This window comes from Dasypus novemcinctus, chromosome Y (assembly GCF_030445035.2).
Source record: "Dasypus novemcinctus isolate mDasNov1 chromosome Y, mDasNov1.1.hap2, whole genome shotgun sequence".
Taxonomy (NCBI): domain Eukaryota; kingdom Metazoa; phylum Chordata; class Mammalia; order Cingulata; family Dasypodidae; genus Dasypus; species Dasypus novemcinctus.
Genome location: NC_092216.1, coordinates 10,975,667 through 10,989,133, shown reverse-complemented (window position 1 = coordinate 10,989,133; position 13,467 = coordinate 10,975,667).

Below are 13,467 nucleotides of genomic sequence, written 5' to 3'. Positions count from 1 at the left end.
GGTACCACCACAATAGGACAATCGCCTGCCTCTGTGGCTTGGCCGGCAGTTTCCCAGAGAGGCTGGCACAGGTCCTTGCAGCTTACTCCCTGTTGGAGGTGGCACTGGGTCTTGGGCTAGACCTGCAATCTGACCTGGATGTAAATAAACCAGTCCCCATCAGCACTGGGATTTTCAGTCCACCCCACTACCCGTCGTGCCAGGTGCAGAGTTTGGATGGCAGCTCCTGGCCTCTTTCTACTTCGATAGACTCAAACTTTAGCTGTTCTAAAGATTATACTTTAGCCTGCTGGATTTTACTCATCAGTAGCTGAAGTTGGTGCCCTCCTGTCGAAGTGGAGCTTTCAATTCCAGCCACAGAACAGATCCTGAGTTGGCTCATGCCTCCAGTGGAGGATGGGCACTGGCCGGGGCATGGAGCCTCTATTTACGAGGTCAGTCTCCTCCTTCCACTCCTTCAAGGATGTTGCAGGATGCTCTTCTGGCCTCCTGAAGGCCCCAGACAGGAGCTTCAGCTGGCTCCAGAGAGCTCTGGGTGTTTGCTAACTGCTCTGTAGCAGGAGCTGACTCTAGGAGCTCCTTACTGCACTGCCATCTTGCTGTATTCTACACATTATTTTTATGAGAAATAAGGATGTGTCTTATACTCAGTGTCTTCTAATGGTCCTTGTTCATCAAACAGCAGCCACAAATTAGTAATGTAGCTACAATGGTCTATGCATGCTTGAATTGGCTATTATTTCTTCTGTCTTGATTGGACAATGATGATCCAACATATTTCAATCAAGGAAACATTTAAGGATCATTTGAAAAAGGATTATGAGTATGAATTCTGATTAATGTCTGAAAAATAATCTGTCGACATTCTGGTAAGGTCCAGAAAGTACCAGCATCAAGACTTACAGGTTCAGTGGACGGATTTAAATGAAATTACTAGAGAAAATGGTGTAACTCCAAAAGCCTTGTCCCCCTCTCCTAGAGGAGGGAGCCGAGGTGGTGAGAAGAGGCGGTGGGCACAGCCACGCAGGAACAGTGAGCGAGTTTAAGTCCGCCCCATGCAGGTCTCCCACAAGAGGACTCTCCAAAGAGGCACCTCAGTCATGGGAACAATGAGCTGGTTTTGGGAGCAGGAAAATTGGTCTCCCCCGTTCTCATCAGTAATCCAGCTTCCAGCTTAAGCTATTGGGGCACAGGATTCAGCAGCCGAGACCTGGGGTTTCACCCAGCTCCACCTCTGGCCAATCACAAGCCACAAAGAATGTCTCCAGTTCTATGCTTCATGCGAAAGGCAGGAGGCAACTTCCCGGTATCTGTGTCCGCATCCCAGGAACGCCTTCCGGAATGTTTCGCGGGGTCTGCCGGGATGGTTGAGGTGAAAGCGGTTGGTGAACGAGCAAACACTCTACTCACGGGGCATTATGACCACTGTCACCTCCTGGTGTTTCCTCAGAGTCAGGACTGGACTGAGAGGAAGGCTGAGGAGGAAGGAGCCACAGGCACTGCTCTGTGTCTGCCCTTCACCCTGCTAGTCCGGGAGCACCGTCTCCAGTGGCACCCTCTGACCCAGAGTCAGCAACTGCTGTCCTGGCGCGTCTGGGTTCTAACCTCCACCCACATGCGACGTGGCACCTGTCAGGCTCCAGAGCTGTCAGAGCTGGGTGAGAACTCTGTGGAGAGAAGGCACGAAGGAAAGGCCTCTAGGCCCTGCAGCTGCCTCTGCTGTGTGTGGTAGCACCAGAAACGAAATAGGACCTATTTCAAAACTAAACTGTCAAAACTAAAGCGCGTCCCTCCCAGAGTCCTTCAAGCAGTCCTTCAGGAGTCAGCAAACGCCATCTACTCTTGTTCTGCGTCTCCTCGTCCGCCCGGACGTCGCCGCCCCGGACAGACCTTGGCCTTTGGCGTCCCAGTCTACTTCCCATCACCTTGCGCTCTGTGGTGACTGAGGGCAGAAGGGCATGGAGGGCTGGCTACAGCCCACGCCCAGGGGCCGCTTCCCACTGCGGGCACCAGGCAGCCCTGAGGGAGGAAAAGCAGGGGAAGCCCAACCTGGTCAGCCAGGCTTCCCAAGCAACGTGTGGTTTGAGTCACTTCCGTTCTACAAATCCTCTTTTGGATATTGGGGGTGGGAGTGGTTAGCAGTATATTTATTTATTGTTTAAATGATTACGATTTTATTTTTAATAGTTTTAGATTTACAGAATAATTTAGCAGACTTCCAGCCCCCACCCCACCCACACCCCACACACCTGCACACAATTTCCCTTACTGTTAACGTCTTGCTTTGATGTGGTACATTTGTTACAATTAGCCAATACCGGCACATTCTTCACTATAGTGCATAAGCTACTTCACTTTGTGTTACATAGTTGTATGGGGTTTAACGAATGCAGAAGGGCATGCATCCACAGTATTACACAGAGGAGCTTCACTGCCCTAAAAAGCCCCTGTACTCCACCTCCCTCCCCCTGAGCCCCTGGCGACCACTGACCTTTTTACACTCTCCATAGTTTTGCCTTTGCTAAGATGTCAGCAGAGCATAGCTTTTCAAAATGGCTTCCTCCACTACAGCAATATGCACTTAAGGTTCCTTTTTTAACTTTTTGTGCCTCATTTTCCCAAATGTGTGTTCTTGTGGTAGTCCTATACTACAGTTGCAGCTAATATGCAAGGCACGACTATTCTGTGATCAGGCAATGGCCACCACTGTTTGCTCCTTGTGTCCCTCTCTCAGAGAGTATTCACTCTCTGGGCCTGAGTATGTTGCTGCTCCCAGTGATTCAGAGGCTGCAGAACGAGAGCAGGCAGTGTGTACTAGAGTTTCTGATAATTAAGAGATTGGGACGACAGCAGCGACTAGATCCTCAGATAGGGATTTCTCCCGTGCAGCTCTTTTTGCGTTGGCCTCTGCCCTCGATTTCTCTGAGCAAAGGGGCTGTGGCTTGTCTGGTGTCTGGGATCCCAAACTGCTTCTAGTAGTTCCAGAATCTGTGTGCCATATTTAAGGCTATTTCCTCCCGAGTTATTGGGCCCTTTTTGTTTATATAAGGCTCCATGGACGTGCAGGGTAAGGAAGGCATATTTGGAGTCTGCGTAGATGTAAACCTTGGCTCCAGCCACTACTTGTAGGGCTCAGGTGAGGGCAGTGAGCTCGGCTTTTTGTGCTGATGTGTTATCCAGGAGACACTGGGCTTCTACGGTGGTTTCGAAGGTCACTACAGCATATCCCACTCAACCGGTCACTGCCCTGAATAAAACTACTCCCATCCATGAAGAACTCCATGTCGGGATTTGGCAGTGGCTGGTCTTGGAGGTCCAGCCTGCAATGTCTCCAGGCAGTTATGGGATGGAATCCCCAGCTCAATGGGTAGAGGGATAGCAAAATTCAGAGTTTTTATGAGTTCCAGTTGGATGGACAGATTTTCACATAATAGAGTGATATTTAACCACAGAGATGTATTCACCAAGTGCAGTGAATGTCCCATGATGATGGAGGAGGTTGTTGTTATGGGGGGAGGAGTGGGGTGAGGGGGTGGGGGGTATATGGGGACCTCATACTTTTTTAATCCAACATTAAAAAATAAACAAACAAACAAACAAAAAGATTGTGACTACCACATGCAGAACCTGAACAGTAATAGGCTGCCCAGTTCTGAGTTAATTTCATGGCTTCTAGTGTTAGCATTGCTGCAGTGGCTAGAGCTTGCAGGCATGAGGGTCATCCCTGAGCTACAGCATTCAGTTGTTTGGATAGATTGGCTACAGGTCTTTGCCAGGGACCCAGGTACTGAGTACATACTCCTACTGCAATGCCCTGGTAATGAGGGACATAGAGGTAGAACAGTTTACTGAGATCTGGAAGCCTGACGCTCGGTGCTTCCATCACGGTCCACTGGAGAGTGGTGAAAGTGTCTTTCTGTGGGCTTTCCAAGAGCAGGAGTTCACAATCTACCCCCTTTGTGGCTTCATACAAAGGGTGCATGAGGACCCCAAAATTGGGGATCCAAATGCTGCAGAATCCAGCTGCTCTGAGGAATTCTTCAATTTTTAGTGAGTGCTGGGTTCAGGGAGGCTACAGATAGCTTTTCTTCTTTCAGGTCCTAATTTGCAAAGCCCCTGTACTATTTTGTAACCTAGACACTTGAACTGAGGTAGGCAGATTTGGGCTTTCTTTTTAGACACCCAATAACACTTTTGTTGCAGATGTTTTAAGAGGGCATGGGTTCGCTAGCACAGTCTTGGTAGGTGGGACTTCAGAGGATGAGGTCATCTACATATTGGAGGAGGAGACAATTATGGTTTTCAAGTTTACAGGACTTAAGGTCACTGGCCAGGGTGTGTCCAAAAGAGTGGGCACATTTTTGAGTCCTTGAGGGAGCTGTGTCCAGGTAAGTTGTTGCTTTTCTCCAGAGCTTAGATTGTCCCATGTAAAGGCAAAGATTGGTTGACTCCAGGGTGCTATTTGAATGTGGAAGAAGGTGTCTTTGAGATCCAAGCATGAAAAGTAGACTGCTGATGAGGGTATCAAGCTGAGGACAGAGTTTAAGGGTTGGGGAACACTGGATATAAGGTCACTACTGCTGAGATGACTGCTCCCAAGTCCTGGACTGGACAGTAATCCCCAACTGGGAAGAGTGGGGTATTCCATGGAGACTGGCATGGCTTTAGTATGACTTCATTCAGCAATTTCTGAACATGTAACCAGACTTTTTCTTGCACTTTACGTGGAACTGGATATTGTTTTATGCTTACTGGATTGGCTGTGGGCTTTATTTCAATGATATTTGGGGGGATGACATGTGCCATTCCCATTGGGTTGCCTTCTGCCCAAACTTCAGGCACATCTTTAAAGGGAAGCTGTGCAGCCATGGACTGGCCAGCTTCACTGAGGCAGAACAGTCTCCATTCTTCCTGCAGAGGGAGGGTTAACACCACTTTTGGAGGCTTTGGTGGTTCCCATGTTAGTGTGGATTGGCCTGCAGGGTTAAAGGTAATCTGAGCTTGTCGTTTAGACAGTAGAAAAGGGACTGGGCATTCTGGGAGATACAGGAAGTCATGACTGACTTCTTTACCCCGAATGTTACAGGTTCTGGTTTGGAGAAAGGGCTGCTGGGTGCTTTTACCAGTTGCCCCTATGATAGGGCTTGTCTTTTTGATAGGCCCAACTGGCCTTGGTCCCATAGAGTGTTGAGCCTCAGTGTCGACCATCATATGAATGTGTGGCCCCCAGTTTGGACTCCGACCATAGGCTCCACCGGGCCGAGAGAATAGGAGCCCAGTCTGTCCTAATAAATCTCATCAGAGCCCTCTCTTCCCACAAGTTTGATGAGCTGATTTGCATATTTTCCTTCCGAATCCCTGTGAACCCAGGGTTTAGTTTGTGCTTCCCCATTTGCTCTCCTGGCTAATGTTTTGGCTGCCTTCTTGGAGGTGATGTGATTAAGTGGTCTGTTGGGGCACTCCTGCTTCCAGCTTCCTTCCCTCTTGCACTATGCACACTGATTTTGCCCTAGGGGTGGCCCCCCTCCTTGGGGCAGGGGCATCCTAGTTTACTTTTCTTGACACAGAGTTGCTTCTTTCAACTTTTGCTGCTGCAAGAAGGTCTGCTTTCTTTCTCATTTTCTGGTTTTCCTCTCCCCTGGTTTCTACATCGCGGTTGACATAAACCTTGGTGGCTATCTCCATGAGCTGGGAAGTGTTCATACCAGCGAACCCATCTAACTTCTGTAGTTTTCTTCAGATGTCAGCCTGTAATTGGGCAACAAGTGCTGCATTGACCATTGTTTGGCTTTCAGGAGCATCCAGGTTAAAAGGCGTGTATATGCAAATGCCTTGCATAGTCACTCACAGAATTGAGCAGGACTTCCATCAAGAGTCTGTAGGACTTGGGTGGTTTTTGCCTTGTTTATTGCCTTTTGGCTCCCAGTTCTGAACCCTTCGACTAAGGCCCTGTGGAAAGTTTCTAGTCGGCTGAGCCCAGTCATGTCATTGGGATCCCATTGGGGGTTTTTGTCTGGGAACTGTGTGTGGGAATATTGGTCATGGTCTAGGGTTCCCTCAGGTGGGTGTTCTTTGAGCCAGATTAGAGCCTCTCGTGTGACTCGTCTTCTCTCCTTAAAGTTGAGTAAGGTCATGAGGAGTTGCCCAGGTGGGTTTGTGGGTCTATATGATGGACTGGAAGAGGTCTGTCATGGCCTGAGGCTTCTCTGAGTATGGTGGAGTGTGACTTTTCCAGTTAAAGAGGTCAGTGGTAGCGAAGGGTTGACACACAAACAACCATTTGGTTTCCTCCTTGGACTTGGCCATTGGCATCATAATCAATTGGAGCTTGGGCCTCACAGAGAGGTAGTTGTAGGGCAGCCCTTCTCGCTGCCCCACCTGTCCCTGGGGCTCCCTATGGTCTGAGTTATCTTTCAGGGGCTCCTTCCTGACTGATGGTTGGCACTTATGCCTGGGAGTACAGCACTATGCTGCCAGGGGCTGAGATTGGAGGAGACAGCAGTTGTAGGGGTGAAAAGGCTGCGTCACTTGGAGAAAGTGGATTGCAGGAATGGTGGGGCTGCATTGCTTAGAGAACGTGACTGTGGAAGTGGTTGCAGGAGCAGTGGGGCCATGTTGCTTGGAGAAAGTGGCTGCGGGAGCAGCTGGGCTGTGTTGCTTGGGGAAAGCAGTTGCAGAAATGGTGAGGCTATGCTGCTTGGGGAAAGCAGCTCATCCCCACTCTTCAGCACTGGCACAGTAGGAGCAACCACATAAGGCAGCAGGAGGTTATTTTTATCTGGCTCTTCTAGAATGGGTGGGTCAGAACTAGATTTCGAGCTCACTTTCTCTGGACCCTTTGCAAGGCATTTGTTTGGCCTGGTTCCCTGGACAGCACCTCTGGGCTTTTGTATCAGGCAAATCCTGGCTTCATTAGTCACACATTTCCTTAACCAGGGTGGACTTTGACTCACAGTGTCCTGCCAGGCATGGATGTATGGGAACTGGTCAGGGTGCCCTGGTTTTCCAGTTTCTACATCGTGGACATTATGGATGATCTGGGGGGAAAGGTGCCCTCCTGGGGACAGCCCACGCTGAAAGTCAGCCATTCTAATTCACAAAGTGCTCTAAGCTTCCCTGGCTGCAACTTTAGGCCATATATATCACCTTGGAGCACTTGGGGAACGTTTTTCAGCATACAACCTAATGGTGTCCTACCACATGTGTTCCCCATGTTCCCACCCTGTGTTGGCACTGTGCAACATTCAATCAGCCTTTCACTTCATCTGTCTCTGCCTGCACCCCTCAAGGAACTGACAGCACCTCTTAGCCTGAGCAGGTTGGTATAACCCCCCAATTCAGATGAAGGGCCTTGGAGGGTGACTTCACTGCCCTTGACCAGGTGAGGTCACCACGGAACTGTGGCTCGAGACTCCACTCTCACCCGGCAGAAGTATGTCGCTGTGTCTCACTCAGTCTCCACAGTCACACGCACACAGCCACCCGTTTTCCTTTCCTTTCTCAGGCCTAGAGAAGATGGCTTCCTCCCCTCTCCTCAGGAGTGCTGGGGTCTTCTCGGGAGTGGATCAGGCTCCCCTCCTAACTTTTCAGAGTAAGGCTTTTCCTACACTATGCCCCCAGGCCCGGGTGTCTTACCTGTCTGGCATGTGGAGTTCCTTTGCTTTGTTCTCAGGGTCTCCTTCAAACCCTCTGGTGACTCCAATTTCTTCTGGGAGGGCTCCAGCAGAGTCCACAACCTCTATCTGGACTAAAGGGGTCCAGGGCCACCCTAGGCTGGGGTTTGCCTGGGCCTTCCTAGCCTTCTCAGAGCTGTCTGAGAGGGACAACCAACTGTTGCTGTCTCTGGCTTTCACAGCAACCCTGGATAAGCCTCCAGAAATGCTGTAGCAACAGAGAGACATCGGCGATCACGGTATTGAGGGCCAGGATGAAAGACTCTTCTCAGAAGGAAGGTTTATTAACAGCCAGCTGGGCCCGGGGGACTTCTTTCCAAAGACCATGCTCCGAGCAGTATTTCCAGGTCCTGTTTAGACAGAGGATTATGGGAGTGGGGGTCAAGCAGCACTTTGGTGCAAAGAGGACTTTCTTCATTAGTTTCTTAGAGTTTAGGGGTTTGTTTGGATACCAGATCAGCTTGAATTAACATATCACCCACATTCCGTCTGGATGCAAGTTCAAATACACAGACTACATTTTTCCTGAATACTCAAAGCCTATAGATTCTATATTGCTTAACTGGCTTTCTGGAAAGTGGGCAAACTTGGATACAGAATTAGATATGTTTGAATTCATGCACAAGCCATGTTAGTACCACAGTTTATTCTATTGAAAGATAAATCAGAATCAAGTTTGCAGATTCCAACAGTTTATTGAGGACACCAAAAGTTTTGCTCCTGCAAGGAAACATAATCACTTGGGAAAATGGAAGCAACTTTGAGCTTCTAGGGATGGCAAGTTATTTTTATAGACCTAACAAGGAACTTAGCTTCTCTCTTACTGTTGAGCCCACTGCCACAATGGGATTGTCAAAGAGCAGATCTTTGCTGGTATCAGATAGCAATCCCAGAGAATTGGAAAATCATGGCAAAATGTATAAAGACCAAGTGTACAACAGAACTGAAGAACACAGAAAAAAGTGCTGATTGCAAAAAGCAGGTTTGTCAAGTAAAATGAGGGTGCAAAATGTGGCCCGGAGTACAGTGCTTGGCAAAAGGGTTCCAACAGCACCCAAACAGGAGCTAGAGGCTCTGGAAAGTGACATGGCATATTTTCACATACCAAAGAAAATACTGAAAAAAAGCTGGAATTGATTTGGAATGTTTTGTATTTGCACCATCTGTGAACCGCAGCAAAATGAGGAAAAGCTCCTAGAATGGAAGAAGCTTAAGAAGCAAGCATGGTCTTTTCTCACTTTTACTGAACCCGTGGTTGGTGCTGGGGTTGGTGTATGCTCAGGAGACTTGAGTCTCTGGACTGTCCATGTGCCAGCTGGACCCTGAGCCTCAGCAGAGTTGCAAATCCTACTCTCCGGTTTGCAGACTTACCCCGGCCAGCTAACAAGGAAGTGAGGGTGGTCAACCACCACACCAGGGAAATGATAGCGTCTACTGCTGCAAGCAGGAGAATCCCATCATCAGCCATGTGGGATCTAAGCCCCCTCTTGATTTAGAAGTGGAGAGGACATTGCCATCCAAGGGTCCACAGGATCGAGAAATAAAATATGCTTTAGAGGGGACTTACTGATATTCTACTGTAGAATTATTGTGACTCTAGTGAGGGAAGAAATTGCCATTGATGTGGAGCAAGTGGCCATGGTAGTTGCTGAGAGCAGGGAGAGGAAAGAAGAGATGCAATGTGGGGGCATTTTCAGGACTGGAGTTGTCCTGAATGATATTACAGGGACAGATGTTGGACTTTATATAACCTTCCATAACCCACTGAATGGACTGGAAGAGAATGTAAACTATAATATAAACTATAATCCATGCTGTGTAGCAATGCTCCAATATGTACTCATCAAATGCAATGCATGTACCACACTAATGTAAGAAGTTGTCGATGTGGGAGGAGTGGGGGTTGGGGATTGGGGTATATGGGAACCTCTTGTATTTTTTAATGTAACATTTTGTGTGATCTATGTATCTTTAGGAAAAAAAAGGAGCAAGCATGGGGAAGCAGACGTGGCTCAACCAGTTGGGTGCCCACCTACCACATGGGACATACCAAGTAAAGTACCAACACCTCCTAAAGAAGACAAGCAGATGCTGTCCCTGCTGCAAGGAGCTAAATGCTGCCCCACTGCAAATGAACTAGATGCTACCCACTCCACAAACAAGCTACACACTGCCCCTGCTGAAATGAGCAGATGCCACAGGCCAGCAGATGCTGCAGCCTGTGGAGAACAGATGTGGCTTAGGCCATTGGGCACTTGCCTTTCATGTAGGAGTCCCAGTTCAGTTATGAGTGCCTCCTCGAGAAGGTGAGCAAACAACGAGTAGACATGAGAGAACCTTTGGGAGTGGGGGAGCTAAATAAAGAAAAAGAAAAAGAAAGAAAGAGGGAGGGAGGGAGAAAGGAAGGGATGGAGGCAGGGAGGCAGGGAGGCAGGGAGGGAGGGAGGAACAGGTATGGAAAAAGCTTCCAGGATGCTTTTCTTGATTACAGAAATGCCTGCATCGTCTTACTGGACTTAAAATTTTCTGTGCTCCTGAGATCTTTAAAGTGTTTCTATAAATTAAATCCCTTCCTTATAAATATTAATGCATTTTAGTCATATTTTTCCGAAGACAGAAAAATGACTTCAGCATAGGTTCAATTTTATTAAAATTAGGTTTTTTTTTAAACTTTAAAGGTAGGGGAGCAACACTAAAAATGTTTAATGAAATGTTTTAAAGCAAGATGTACTAGTGCATATTAATATTTTAGGTAGTTTTTGAACTTTTAAAGTTAATTTGTTGAAAAAATTAGCTGCAGATCAGGAGAACAGGAAGTTTCTAGGACGTATATGAAAGAATGAATATTTTTGTTAGTTGTTACTTAAAAAAAAAAAGAGGACCATGAATAGGCCTCAAGAGGGTTGCAAAATGTGCAAAGTTTTGTGTGTATGTGTGTTCTTCTGGGGACAATTTCCACAAGGTTAATGCATTATTACTTTTTTTTTTTTAAGATTTATTTATATTTATTTCTCCCCACCCACTCATTGTTTTGCACTTGCTGTGTCTGTTCATCCTCCTTATTTCCTTAGGAGGAAATGGGAACCGAACCCATGGCCTCCAATGTGGAAGGGAGGCACTTAATCACTTGAGCCACCTCTGCTCCTTTCCATGAGTTAAGAACCACTGGTCTAAGAGGCATCTAGAAGATGTAGAGTAAATAAATATGCTTTAATTTCTACATCCCCCTTGGCAATTGATAAATGTGTGTATTGTAGATATGTTCTACCATTTTCCTTTTTAGGAGAATCATTTTCATAAAACAAATTTTACTGATAGTAAAGAATTGTTAGCAGTGTGTTATAATTATCTTGAATAAAGGAACTTTTAATCTGAAAAAAAAAAAAAGACAAATGGAGACATGTCAAAGGATATGTGTATAACTGTGGCTTTGAGGCCAAAGATGGGATGGTTTGATCATAAAAATGAGTATCAGTGCAATTGAATGAAATGCTTTGAATATACAGAAACCCACACATTACTATTAGATGCATTTCTGAGACAACTAAGGAAATTTGAATATTGACTATTGGATTATATTAAGAAATTACTGTTCATCTTTTTTTGATGTGCCAAATGGCAATATGGGTATTTTTTTAAAAAAAAGAACAAGTCCTTATTTTTAGAAAGTATTTCTGGGTGAAGTGATATGTGCCAGGGTCTGGTTTTGAAATAATCCATGGCTGGAGTTGGGGGAGAGAGTAAAAGTAGAGCTGAAACAAGGCTGGCCACATATGGATGATTATTGGAGCTGGGTAATAAGTACATGTGGGTTCCTTACACTAGTCTCTCTACTTTTGAATGCATTTGGAAATTTCCGTAATAAAAACATGGAAGGAAATTCCATGAGTTCATACCCCAGAGTTGAGTCAGTGTTCAAAAAAGGAAAAGAGAAGCAAAACAGCAAAATCAATAACCAATGCCTTAGTCACCACTGAAGTGTAAGTAGGGCGTCCTCCCTTCTTATGCTGGAAATGAACAATTAGAGGGAGAGAAGGAAGCATTTACCCCAGATTTTTTACATGAAATGAAGTTTATACAGCCACAGTTGCAAACGATCTTTTTGCAAAAGCATCCTGGCCAATAGATCTGGCAGGAATATTGGTATTAGAAAGCCACCGTTTTCAATCTTAATGAAGTAACTGATTCAAACAAGGACCATCAACAGCAGAAATCTTTAGGTATTAGCTTGATGAAGTGGCATGAGGTTTTCACCTTGAGACTCCACTGATCAATCTTGGCATCGCTAAATGGGGGTGAGTCACTCTGTACATCCTGAAGCAGTGCAGTGGTGGGACGACCCTGGCATGGCCTAGGAAATCCTTGTCCACGAATCTCCTCAAGCTGGTAGAGCTAACAAGTTGGTGACATTAGGAGGCAAACAGACCAATCCAGACTGTGGGAAATCCCCCAGGATAACAGACCCAGATTCTTCAGCAAATCAGAGGTGCGATAAAGAAGAAGAAATGGTGTCAGGGTTTGGCGACTGAGGGAGACTGCTTTAGGTTAAAACTTAAGGTGGCGGACTTGGCCCAGTGGTTAGGGCATCTGTCTACCACATGGGAGGTCCACAGTTCAAACCCCGGGCCTCCTTGACCCGTGGGGAGCTGGCCCATGCAGTGCTGATGCATACAAGGAGTGCCCAGTGGGCTCATGAACAAAGTGGCCATGGAGTTGGGATGGAGGTTATGCATGGGCTCAGCAACATGCACTTCTCCTGACCAAGGATGACATGGCTATAGCCACTGTTGAGTGCCCAATCTGCCAGCAGCAGAGACCCACACTCAACCCCTGATACGACACCATTCGTCAAGGTTACCAGCCTGCTCCTTGGTGGCAGGTTGACTACATTGGACCATTTCCACCATGGAAGGGGCAGAGATTTGTTTTAACTGGAAGAGACACATACTCTGGATATGGGTTTGCATTTCCTGCATGCAGTGCTTCTTCCAAAACTACCATCCGTGGACTTACTGGATGTCTTATCTACTGCTATGGCATTCCACACAGCATTGTTTCCAATCAAGGAACCCATTTCATAGCAAATGATGTGTGTGAATGGGCACAAGCCCATGAATTCACTGGTCTTACCATGTTCCCGATCACCCTGAAGCAGCTGGTTTAATAGAATGGTTGAATGGCCATTTGAAGACTCCATTACAGTGTCAACTAGGTGGCCATACCTTGCAGGGCTGGGACAATGTTGTCCAGGAGGCTGTATATGCTTTAAATCGGCATCCACTCTATGGTGCTGTTTTTCCTACAACCAGTCTCCATGGGTCCAGGAATCAAGGGGTGGTACAGAGTGGCATCACTCATTATTACCCGTAGTGACCCACTAGGAAAATTTTTGCTTTCTGTCGCTGCAATCTCAAGTTCTGCTGGTCTACAGGTTTTGGTCCCAAAAGGAAGAGTGCTTTCACCAGGGAACAAAACAAGGAGTCCATTCAACTGGAAGTTAAAACTGCCACCTGGCCACTTTGGGCTTCTCTTACCTCTGAATCAACAGTCAAAGAAGGAAATTACTCTACTGGCTGGTGTGATTGACCTGACTCTCAAGGGGAAATAGGACTGCATCTACAGAATGGGGTGTAAAGAAGAGCTTGCCTGGATTTCAGGAGATCCTCTAGGGCATCTCCTAGTACTGCCATGTCCTATGATTCAAGTCAATGGAAAATTGCAACAACTCAATCCAAGCAGGACTAACAATGGCCCAGAATCTTCAGAAATGAAAGTTTGGGTCACCTCACCAGGC